This window comes from Pinus tabuliformis, chromosome X (assembly GCF_031772625.1).
Source record: "Pinus tabuliformis cultivar Carrire ecotype Pingquan chromosome X, CPIR1, whole genome shotgun sequence".
Taxonomy (NCBI): domain Eukaryota; kingdom Viridiplantae; phylum Streptophyta; class Pinopsida; order Pinales; family Pinaceae; genus Pinus; species Pinus tabuliformis.
Genome location: NC_142308.1, coordinates 593939840 through 593953028, shown reverse-complemented (window position 1 = coordinate 593953028; position 13189 = coordinate 593939840).

The window sequence follows — 13189 nt, the reverse complement described above, 5'->3', positions numbered from 1 at the left end:
TGAAGCTTCCAGTTTCATCGCAATCTCTAGTTCTTCAGCTTGAGTCGTGATCTTCTGTTGTATCAAAGGTAACCTAATATGTGGCAGTATCGTGACTATGAACCATTCTTTATGTTGTTGTTGGGTTATATCAAAACTTACTTGACCCATCAACACCTTGAATCGTTGATTCGACTCCCACACAGATTTAGTTGTTTTCAATTTAATTTATTTTAGCTCTGTGATACACTGTGATTCTAATTTCGGCTTCTTGAATTCGGATACCAATGCTTTCTTAATTTCATCCAACAAAGCAGTCTGGTTAGTCACAGAGTACTTCATATACTAGTTTAGCGCTCTTTCTCACAGTGACGTGGCGAGTTGTGCCTTCTTTACACCATGATTAGTGATTTGTCCTTTTTTCCATAATACATTAGCTACAAACCAGAACTGATCAGGATCCTATGATCCCAGTCCTTTGAAAATAGGCATATTAATGTCGTCAGCCATGTTTCTTCTCAGGGGGCTAGGTGGAGGGGGTGGGGGTGTAGGGGAATTATGGGGAGGGGGATGGGGTGTAAGGGGGGTGGATGGATGGGGAATCCCAAAGACACCCTGATTCTTCTCAGCTCCTGACCTCGACCTACCTTCCGAATGGGTAGGGGAATATCACAAGATTGTAGGGTTACTTCTTTCTTCTTCACTCTCAGATCCTCCTAAAAAGGGGCTATAGTCAGTTTCAATAAAATTCTTCGGATATGTTCTGTATCATTTTCCACTTCACGTAGACCTTGGTTCAGGCTTATTTCCTCTTCATCCAAACATTAATCTGACTGCATTCGCAAAATCCCATTTTCACACAATAACATCTTAATCCAGATATTAAAATATCTTAAGAACTTACCTCGTGGTCCTTTGAAAAATATTCGTTCATATTCACTATAAGACACGATCGCATCTATTGTGAACTCAGTGATAAATCCTCCCAAAATTCTATCGATCCAAAAATCAACAACCCTAGATATATTGTTACTGATGTTCTTGAGTCACCATATCAATTCAGGATTCCACTCCTTAGGTTCGTCATTCTTGAAACAAGTCTTATGCTTGATCAACTTAGATACCCACTCGTACAATTCAATGTGGAACAAACCAAATAAGATTTCATATTTCTCTTCGAAGATATACTTCTTCAACCATTCTTCAGTTGATAACCAAGGGTTTCTATTATGTTTCTCAGAAAATTCTCTTTCTTTCTATTCAACCCACTCCTGGATTTCTTTCTTCAACGGGCACCAAAACATATCCGTTAAGCACATCCCAGTCTCGACAATGGAACCATTTTTTGTTTTGAAGGGGCTTGACCCAGGTTCAGAGTGTGTTGCACACTAACAAAACCCTCAACCACTGGCCCTTTCGGCAATGACCTGCAAGCAGATCGTAGCCTCACTCGAAGCGGTTATGGGACGCTGGAGAAACAAGTCAACGAAACCATAGGGATACGCGCGTTGTTGCGTCTGTGTATTTACTTATGTTTTCTACCTTCCTATAACTTCACATACATGAATAACCTCTCCCTCATGATTAAATTATAGAATTACCTTTATCGCATCAAATAATAGAAAACAGTATACCATGCATTCTTTCGCACAATTCAATAAAAATCATGCATAACGATAATAACAACATAGAATGAACATAGAAAGATACACAATACTTCGCCAACACTTATTATTTATTAGTAATGATATTCAATACATGCTTTTCTTCAACCTGTGCACCCAGCTACAAACTCTTCCAAGCCTCCGTGCACTCAGCTGCAGAGCCTTCCCCAAAATTACAGACTCCAGATAGAGAATACGAATGATCTCTAATTCTATCATCATGATATATTATAAAGTATTACATCTCCATATATACATTACATCATTACAAAAAACATGGTTCATATAACACGGATTCAAAAAAACCATGACTAATATTGAAACCTCGTTACAAAATAAGGGGCTTTGACCCACCCTAAATCCCCTAAAACATCGTGCGATGAATAAAACTTCGCCAGCTCCGCGAGCTTCGGTCCTCAAAACGTGAATTATTTGACCCCAAACTTGGACCAACTTGGATTGTGCCCAAAAATCTCATGAAAGGAATTGGAATTGTTACTCTCCACTTAAATCAAGGTCAAACTCTTTATTATAAGAAGTGTTATATGTACCTGATCTAAAAAATAATTTGGTCTCTATTTCTATGATGGAAGATAAAGGTTTTAAGGTGACATTCGTTGATGGGAAAGTTTGTGTTTTCCAAAAGAACCCAAGAGATGCATTCACTCTTGGATTTAGGGTTGAAGGTCTCTATCTAGTTGGAGGAAGTCCATTGGGAGCAATGACTTGTGATACTTCTCTTCAATCTGAATTATGGCACTGGATATCTGCTCACCTTCATTTCAAATCCTTACCTGATGTAAGTAATATGGTAACAGGTATGCTAGAATTCAACTTATACCATGAAGGCGTTTGTCAATTTTGTGAATTTGGAAAACATACAAGGTGACCAGTCCCCTCAAGTGAAACTCAAACCACTGATATTCTTCAATTGGTCCATTCTGATCTATCAGGTATGTTGTCCGTGACATGTTTAGGTGGATATTTTAACTATGTTATTTTTGTTGGTGACTTCTCTCGCAAAATATGGATCTATTTCTTAAAGAAGAAGGATGAAGTGTTCAAATGGTTTTGCTCTTTCAAAGCCTTGGTCGAGAATCAAACAGGGAAGAAGATCAAACTATTGAGAAACCGATAATGGGACCGAATATGAGTCAAATGAATTCAAAGACTATTGTAGAGAAGTTGGAATTAATAGGGAGACCACTACTCCATATTCTCCTGAACAAAATGGTGTTGTCGACAGGAAGAATCATACTATCATAGAAGCCACTCGTGCCATGCTTCATGACCAAGGTCTACCGAATTTATTATGGGGAGAAGCTACCAACACCGATGTGTATGGTCAAAACAGATGCCCACATCAAGCATTGGACTTCAAGACACTCTAACAAGTTTTCACCAGTAAGAAACCTGATGTTTATCATTTTAGAATTTTTAGTTGTCCTGTATATTTTCATGTGCCGAAAGAGAAAAGAAACAAACTATATGCATCTGGGAAGACAGGAGCGTTTGTGGGCTATAGTGAAACTTTGAAGGAATATAGAATCTATGTGCTTGGTCAAAGGGAAGTGGAATTACATCATGATGTCACTTTTGATGAAGATTTTTCTCTTAGAAAGGTATGAGATCTTCCTATCCCTAAGAAGGAAAATGCTGATGCTGATGCAGAAAAGAAGGATGAACCTCTGTCTGATGAACCGATGCCCGATGTTGAAGGTACGATGGATCCCATCGATCCACCTCCTAGTGAACCCACTACTTCAAGAAAAATACCTTTGTGGCTCAAAGATACTCTTGAATATGTTGAGAAACATGTTGCATCGAGGGGGACATTTCATGAAAGAAAGAAGCTGAATAGGTACCAAGGTTACTTAGCTTCCATGAGTACCATTGTACAATATGAGCCTTGCACATTCGAAGAATCCATGAAACACCAAGTTTGGAAGGATGCGATGAACAAGGAATATGAGTTGATCATGAATAATGATGTCTGGGATTTGGTTCCTAGACCTAAAGATAATTCAGTGGTCACTTACAAATGTCTGTTCAAGGTCAAACATGGAGTTGATGGGAGTGGTGAAACGTTCAAGGAAAGATTTGTTTCTCAAGGCTTCTCACAAGAGGAAGGAGTAAACTATGATGAGATATTTTCACCAGTTTCCTGATATACCACCATCTGTTCGATCATATCCCTTGTCGCTTCGCAAGGATGGAGCCTACACAAAATGGATGTCAAAATTTCCTTCTTGCATGGCTATCTTAAGGAGGAAGTCTATGTAGAACAACCCAACGGGTTTGAACTTCAAGATCGTGAGACACATGTATGCAAGATGAATAAATCCCTATATGGGTTGAAGCAAGCCCCTAGGGCTTGTTATGAGAGGATTGATAGATATCTTATGAAGTTGGTATTTACAAGGAGAGATACTGACCCAAACCTATACTTCAAGGTTGAAAAGGGCAAGCCCCTTATTCTGGTCCTTTATGTGGATGATCTCTTTCTGGCAGGTGGTGACCCTCTCATTCATTAATGCAAGAGGGAGTTGGATTTTGAAGTTGAGATGAAAGACCTATGACTAATGCATTACTTGCTAGGTCTGGAGGTTTGGAAAAATCTAGGTGAGATTTTCCTTTCTCAAGGAAAATGCATTGTGAAGATTCTTGAGAGACGTGGGATGGTGGACGGCAATTCCATGACTACTCTGATGGAACTCAACTTTATGAAGTTGTGTGGAAGTTATGTTGGGCCCGGATTAGCAAACCCTTCAGAGTATCATCAACTTATGTGGCCCCTGACATTCTTGGTCAACTTTCTTCCTGACATATGCTTCGTTGTGAACATGTTGAGTCAATTTATGGTTGAGCCTCATCAAATTCATTGGATTGCTGCTAAGAATCCCTTGAGATATCTCTGGGGCACAATCCACTATGGACTTAGATACACTATCAGGAACTTTAGGCTGCATGGATATTCAGATGCTGACTAGGTTGGCAGTGTGGTAGATCATAAGAGAAAGTCTAGGTGTTTCTTCTCTTTAGGGTCTTCTTCAATATCTTGAATGAGTAGGAAGCAGAAATCGGTTGCACTAAGCACCGCCGAGGCCAAATACATTGTTGTGAGTATGGCCTTTTGTGAAGTATTTTGGTTGAGGAAGCTCTTGAGTGAGCTTTTTGAACACGTGTTGGATACCACTGTTATCCTCTGCGACAGTTAGAGTGAGATTCGCCTATCAGAGAATCTCGTGTACCACGACCGCTCCAAGCACATTGATATCATGTACCACTTTATCTGGGATATGTACAATGGGGACCAATAAGACTCCAACACATCAGGGCAGATGAGCAGGTCACAGACATTCTCACAAAGCCTTCAGGGAAGGTAAAATTCTGAACCTTGTAAGAGAGACTTGTATTCATGGAATGACTCTCCTATGAGGGTCTCGTATCAGTTGGACACTGAGCTCTGGAATCTCCTAGGGGCTTGGGATACTTCTTGGAGCTATGAACGACCATAGAGTGAGTGGTTCATCTTCCCTTAGTGGTGCGCTAGATACAGGGTTAGTGGTTCACCTTCCCTTGTGATACCTAATGATGATTTACATGTATGTAGATTGAGTGGTTCACCTTCCCCTACCAAGACACACGTATGTAAGGTGAGTATTTCATCTTCCCCTATGATTGACATCTGCATAGGATGAGTGGTTCACCTTCTCCTATGGCATATGAGAAGGATGGGTAGTTAACCTTCTCCTGATGATGTTATAGCATGCATCCTACCCATGGAGTCCGGGACTCATGGGAAGTACCTCTTATATGGCCAATGAGTTGGGAAAATATGGTTAGGGACCATAGCACCACTAATGGACGTATCATGTATTGTCGTACTCCCTATGACTAGGATTCTTGGTGTTTAATAAATTGATATGGGATCAAGGACTGACTCTTGTCAGTGGAGAGTGGTATGATCTTATGACTGACTCTAAATCACTTCTTCTTCATTAGTTCTTCATGGTTCAGCAGAGTAGAGTATAACAAGGCATTACAGGATGGCATGATGATATGTGGATTGGAAGATGGAATTCTCCCTAGTTGAGAGGGAGTGTTAAATTTAGCAACTAGGGAAAAATTACACCTTATGAAAACTCACATGATAGATGTGATTATTGCATCGGATTCCACTTTTTGAGAGGTCCAATTTTGATATAAGTATCATCTCATTCTGACAAGAAAAAATAGAATTTTGAATTTATTCTCTCTCAGGCAAAAATTGTCAAGGTCGACCTCAATCAAATGTAGGCTCATGAAGCCTACTAGATGTGTCTCCTCAACCTCAACGAAGTGTATAAATAGGAGTAACCTCTCTCCTCATTTGGACATCAATCAACACATCCCATCATCTCTCTCCTCTCTTGATTGGTTCGTACAGCTCTAAGACAATGTCTCTCTCTTCTTCGAACGTGTGGCAGGAGGCCAAATTTTTGGATTGTTTGCAGGCCAAAATTTTAAGGGGTATAGGGCAACGTTGACCCTTGTTGTTTGAGCTCTGTTGAATTCAATCTTGAGGGCAAAATTTTGATTTTTGGGGATGCAGTCATTGACACATAAATCCAGTTGATTGGGATAGTTTGACCAGTGTTGACTTCAGCATTGACTTCAGATTTGACTGCAAAAATTATAGCAGTGTTTTCTCTCTCCTTTGACTGGTTTGACCGGGTTGATTTTGACTATGTTGGAAGGTTGAATTAACATATTGTTGACCGAGCTACTTGGAGGAAATTTTCATATTTCTTTGACCAGTGTTGACTTTCTGGTCATGGTTGCAGTTGACTATTGTTGACTGCTGATTTTGATAGGACTATTTTGGGCAAGTTAATTTGATATTTGTACTCTCTCTCTCTATTGAAATATTGAAGAATAATAAGAATATTTTATCAAAGGGTTCCCCACTGTTATCACTGAAAATGCTGTTGCCAAAAATTTTTAGCCTAGTTTAAAGACCAGGGTGTTTTCGCAGCGTCTGAATTCTTTTTAGCAGTTTCGCAGCGCATAAATTCGTTAGCAGTTTAGCAGCGCCATCTGTTTTAGTGATTTCGTAGCGAAAACACTGACCTTGCACTGGCTGCGCTACCAAATTGGGAATTTGTCCGAAACCATTGCCATTTTCACCAGCTGTCATGTTTATCAAAATCCATTGAGTTATGCATGAGTACAGGCTTGAAAATAAACAACTCAGACATTCCGATGATGTTCTGAACTATAGGCAGGATACATATGGCTCCTTTAGTGGGTTATTTCTCCCAGCCTGTTGCAGATGGTCTTGACCCAAGATTGCTTGTGACCCTTGGAACAAAGGCAGTCAGCGCAACAAGGAACATCTTTACAAACACACATGAGCAATCACCAAACAAAGTAATGCAAACTGCAGGTGGTACTCTTGATAGTCTTACTTATCGGCTAAATCTTGAAGATTTCTCAGCTAATGCTCGGATGAAAATGCCCATTTAAGCCAAAGGAATATGTTAGAGTATCTTTGATTACAGAGGATAAACAGAGGTTTTCTGCTGCTTTGGATTGAGTATAGTTTCGAGGAGAATGCAGAATTGCTGGTTGCTTCATGCCAACAGTTTTTCTCAGGGATCCTCCAAGGTCTTTACACCATCCACAGGTTGTGAGTCTATGATGTATTTCAAAGGACAGTCGAAAACCTACAAGCTCAATTGTTGAGGCATATAAATTAGTCACGAAGCATGTAAAGGTGCAAGTTTTGATATATTTTATGCTCAAGTATGCAATGGTCATATTGTTTCCTGAGTCGAGTGTTGTCACAGCATATTACCAGAAGTTATTGAAGGTGTGAACTTTTTCTTATTATCAAAAGTCATGTCCTCAAGGTTAGCACGAAGGGCCTACAAGGTGGTTTGCTGTCCATAGGAGCTGGAACATTGGCTCGAGTGTTCACAGATGGGAAGACCACATTCAGTGTCTCAAAAATGATTGCCATAATGTTTGCGCGGGGGAGTGTCCACTTCTTAGAGAATTGAAGGTTTTAATGGAACATGCTCAAATGGAAGAGAGAATTGTTTTCCCTGCTCTGGAAAGGGCCGAGAGAGGTATCTCTGAAGTTGCAAATGATACAACTGTGCAAAGTTATCACATGGATGGTTATGCCTTTTTCGTTCTCGGGATGGACTATGGAGATTGGATCGAAGACAGCTGAGGAACATACAATAAATGGGATGGAGTTGCTCGTGCCACAGCGCAGGTTTTCCCCAATGCCTGGACAGCAATTCTAGTATCTCTAGATAATGTTGGCATGTGGAATCTCCGAACTTAAAATCTAGATACCTGGTATCTGGGTCAGGAAACATATGTAAGGGTTGTGAATTCAGAGATAAAACAACAAAACTGAGTTGCCTCTGCCTAGCAATGCTCTTTACTGTGGCGCCCTCTTGCGCATACAGAAACCACAATCTCATACAAATGATTAAAAAAACGTCGGTGTCATCTATCAATGTTGGCATGGTTACATTGCTTGGCTTCTCAAGCTGTGTGGAGAACATATCACCAAATAAATTCAACTAAGCTGTGACAATGCTACACCTTTGGACGCTGTCACCATGACATATGTCTCAAATATGGAGGCCTTCAATAATCCAGTGACTGCTGTACAGTGGCATCCAGAGAAAAATACAGTTGAATGGGAAATACCAACAATTCCTCACTCTGCAGACGCAATTTAAGTAACTCAAAGCATTATATATATATCTGCAATGATTCAGCAAGTTTGGCATGAAACTGAGGGATATTAAGGTTGAGCTACTAAAGGGTTTTGAGGAATGACGGCCTGAACATAAACCGCCAACACAAGATGATGAATTTTATTCGCTTACTGGAGAAAATGAAGAGGGTTTTTCTGAAGAGAAGGTTGTACAAGCAAAGGTTGCGGTGGTCATAAAGTGGACATAATGCACTTTTTAATAAGAGCCGAAATTTCAGGACGTTTGTTTGACACCAACATAAGTGATTATACAGATGGCGCTGAAGGAGATAGGTTTGGCCATTTGGTTGATCTATATGCGTCCACATAATCGGTATCATGATAGATCGGATCCTCATGACCGTGAACGGTGTACGAGAGCTAAATTCTTAGACTTTACAACAGATAATATATTCATTTATTCATCACCCACTGGTGTTATGATTGCAATCGATCTTGTTTGCAATTTACATTCTGCATTTGGTAATTGCTTTCTTGTTTCAAAGCCGCCTCTTTCGGCCCAAACTATGAACAAAATAATGAAGTCAGAGCCTGCTTTGTATGGGTTGAGGAGCGCATAAGAAAAGGCCGAGAGAAGAAAATGAAAAATTTATGGCATGGCCGCAACCAAATATGGTCTAAATGCAGTGATGTCTTCGTCAGAGTTACTCACGAATGGAAACAAACTTCAAATGCAGGAAGAGCTGATAGAGCGAGATTCATACTTCCACAACCTGAGTCTCCGAGAGTTGGGCAAGAAAGTGATATACAAACGGTTATTCGCAAAACAGCTCAAGCACAGATATGCTCCAGCCAGCTAGACAGGGACATGTATTGGAAGGATATTGAGAACTCTTGTATCCAAAGGTTGCCAGACATCATCTACCAGTTTTTCAACATGAGGTTTCTCCTCTGTTTTATCCACCAATCAATGGCGGTTATCCTTCACCAGACCTTTTGCAGCCTTGGATGGACGTCGATTCCAACATTCAACACAGGTTTCCTCCAACAGAGACAATTATGCCAGTGTTAGAAGATTTGGGGATACATGGATCCTATGCCAATAGCATTCAGTTTGGAAACAACAAGTCCTTTGGTAGCAGACTTGTTTTTAATTCTATTTAATGCCTCCGAATAGCTCTTATGTCAGAAGTTTTATGCCTACCGCTTTAAACAATTCCGTTCTGGTGAATACTGCCATTCATTATGATAGTATGAGATCAGCTATGGCACCATGGATGGATCTAAGAAATACAGGGGACCCTCAGCATTTGAGCTCGTGTTCTGTTGCTAAGAACATTGGCTGGTCAACTTTTCAAGATGATGCCTGTGCATGAAGTAGAATTTTCTATGATAAACATATTTCTGCTTTCGGTTTGTTTTGATAGTAATGTCTTCATTGTGTTTAAGCACTAGCCAAAGGAAAATCTTGTCAATAATAACCCTCCCTTTTGAAAGAAAGATGGAGATTACAAAGAACAGATCTATGAAGGCAAAAAATGAAGACAGTACAGAGTGTGGCTGTGAGACTGCACTAAAGGAAGAATAGATGAACCCTAAAGGTAGGGTAGCATGTGAAATGTTTTAAGCAGTACCATCATCATGACAGAGCAAATCAAGCAAAAAACTTCACCAGCTGCCCTTGCACTAATTGTAAATGTGTTAAACGCTGTGCAGAAAGGTTGAGGCTATTAACCATACTCATTTACAGGTTGTTCTCATAACCTTGTCCAAAGCATCAATTAGGCATGGTGAATTTTTTAAAGGCAGGGAAGAAGACTGTGTTTTTGAAATCACACAGCAGTTTCGTAGCGCGCTACGAAACTGCTGTAGGTGATGATTTTAAAGCGCAGAGCAGCTAGTGTGATACTGTGAGCGGGAGTTGTGGAAGAGAGACATCTGTCTATCAATACCACCTACAGCACATTCAGAAACATGGTAGCATTCCATACTTGGGGTTATTAAAAGAGCTGAGACATGTTGCTGAACTTTCGGAGAATATTGGGAGACAGAGAACGTTAAAGTAGGAGCACATCTTTTGGTCAATTAATGAGCCATCAGCGCTTTCAAGCATCCAAAGTCAGCATTCATTGCATCTGTAGCTCAGCCATCTTAACCCAAGCAGCGAAAGGACATGTGTCAAGAGCCAGAAAAGCATCATGCTACGAGGAGCAAAGATTGTGGATTTTGATTAAATGAAAACCATTTGTAATTTCAGTTTAGCCATTATGTAATTAATAAGTTAGTTATGCACTAGATAGGGATAGTCAATAGCCACCTTCGAGGCTCCCCTCATGCTGGAGGAGGAAGCTCGAGGTGGTTAAGTTTGCTTGCCTATATATGGATCAATGTTAGATGTAGAAAGGGTTGGACATTTTATAGAAAAACATAGTTATTTGGGCCATTGTAAGACTTGTGACAGTAATAGTAAAACAGTGTTGATTTCTTCTCAAGATTCTCGATGGATTATTGTGTTCAAATATAATGATGGTGTTTTATATTTTATGTTCTTTTACAGCCTTGTTGTAACACAATCACTCAGAATTCATAATCTTATGCTCTGACTTCCTGTGTGTTTGGCAAGCTGTGGTTTTGATGGAGTATGTTTGACATGTAATGCAAAGAGCCTTGACTTCCATGAAATGACTATGTTTTTCCTGTTTACTTAGTATATGAGACTCCATAGCCCAATGAAAACCAGTTTGATATGTTTCCAACCAGCTTTTGCTTTCATGACTGAGTAAAGAGTTAGCCATCTGTTGTAGTGAATGATTTTTATCAAGAGTTTGTGAGAGAGCCCTCTCTGATCAAAGAGGCTAAGCTTTGATCTAAAGTTAGGTTGAAAGAGTTACATGAAATCTTGCTTGGTTGCAGCCCTCAGTAGTGATTTTGTGATAACACCCACATTGGGGTTTGTCCCTGGCATCTGCCATATCTTGTGTCCTCTTGTCTTGGCTTGTCTTTTGCACATGTTTTTATGTTCTATCTGCATTTACTATCAATGTGTTTAAGTTAATGTGATTTCTGCTGAATATAATTGGAAATTGTCATTGGGATGATAAATATCATTGAAGTAAATTATGCTAAAGTATAGAACATACCATTTTTATCTAAAACTAATAGGAACCAAAAAAACAAACCCAATCTGACCTTACTCATGAACCACATACCCTTTAGGAGACAACCAACCCTTCCAGGTGCCTAACTGTTGGGACGAGGTCCCCTGGGTCAATTTTGTTAAAATATTGTAAGTCTCCACATTTTGAGTGGAGCATGAGTAGCGAAGGTCAAATAGGAGTCAAGGGGTTTTAGGAAAGTAAAAACCCCTTATATTTTGGTATTATTTTGAGGTCCACCCATGGTTTGCGAACCATGGTATTGTAATAGAAAAGAGTATAAAAAGGTGTCTTAGCGAGTCTAAGGAAATAAGTCACTTGATGGATGAAATACTTTTGAGTTGATTTTGTAAGATCTTTCTGTATTCGGGTGAAGGGGAAGGCTCTTGCAGCTGAGTGCGCGGAGACCTTGGTAAGTCCACAGTTGAGTGCGCAGGCCCCTGCAATTGTGTGTGCAAGGTTTGGAAAGTTTGTATGAAGAAGATCTGAAGTAATAAAAGATATTTGAAGAAATTATGTGTCTATTTTTATGCACTTGTGTATTTTTTGTATTTACACGCACTTGAATGGTAATTATTTGTATTTTGTCTTAAATACTTCAAGAAGATTTGGATCTATTGTTATGTGTTACTTTATGCATGATTAGACGTTTACACAAAGTTTGTATCTATTTTTAACTGAAAATCACTTAAGTTTCATGAATAATGGTTCACTAAGTTCACGATCGGACCTAAAACTATAGAAATCACCTTAACCACATCACGTAGCTTTATGGATGCAGAAGCCTAGTTCTAGCATCCCCCAATATTGCCTCGGGTGAGAATACATCTTGTGCTACGCGGGTTGTTTCCCAAAGGGTCGGTAGTGTAGGGTTTTTTTGGTTAGCACGGCTAACTAAGAACGTGGGTCCAAGCCCCCCAAGCCAACAAATGGTTTCTTTGCCAGGACCGGGATCTATCTGAGGGATTTGTGATGTGGCATAAGTGGATATCGACTAAGAAGGAAATTGAGAAGTGGATAGATCGAAAGTTGCACAAGTTTCCAAGCCAAGAGAATAGGAATCCATGCTTATCAAATGAAAAGTGGTTACATAGGTATCTTTACACAGAAGTACATGAAGTTGTCTTTTCATCGTTCCCCTACGAATTATACGAGTGGATGTCCAAATTAGCAGATAGCGAACCTACTCGGAAGCAGGATGATCCTATTGCGTGGAATCCAGAATTAGTCAAATTTCTTGAAAGATCTCATTATAAGGTTGTGAAGGATGTTGATTACTGGATTGATAATATTTTGGCCGATTTCATCACTGAATTTACAATAGATACGTCTGTATCTTATAGCGAAGCTGAACGACGATTCTTCAAGGGTCTGAGAGGTAAGTATTTGAAATCATTATAAACATCGATTAAAATTATTTTGTGTGAAAAGACGGTTATGCATTTACCTTAATGTTTAAGAGGGATCTGACTGGATCTACACGAAGTGGAAAGCGATTCAGAGTAGATCAAGACAAATTTTTCGAAAGTGAATATAGTCCCTTATTGGGAGAGTCTGAAAGTGAAGGAGAAAGAAGTAGCCCTAGTATGCCCAGAGGTGCGGTGCAAATGTTACATCAGGGTACTTCTGCAATTCAACATCCAACCACTCCAACTCCACCTTCACCTATG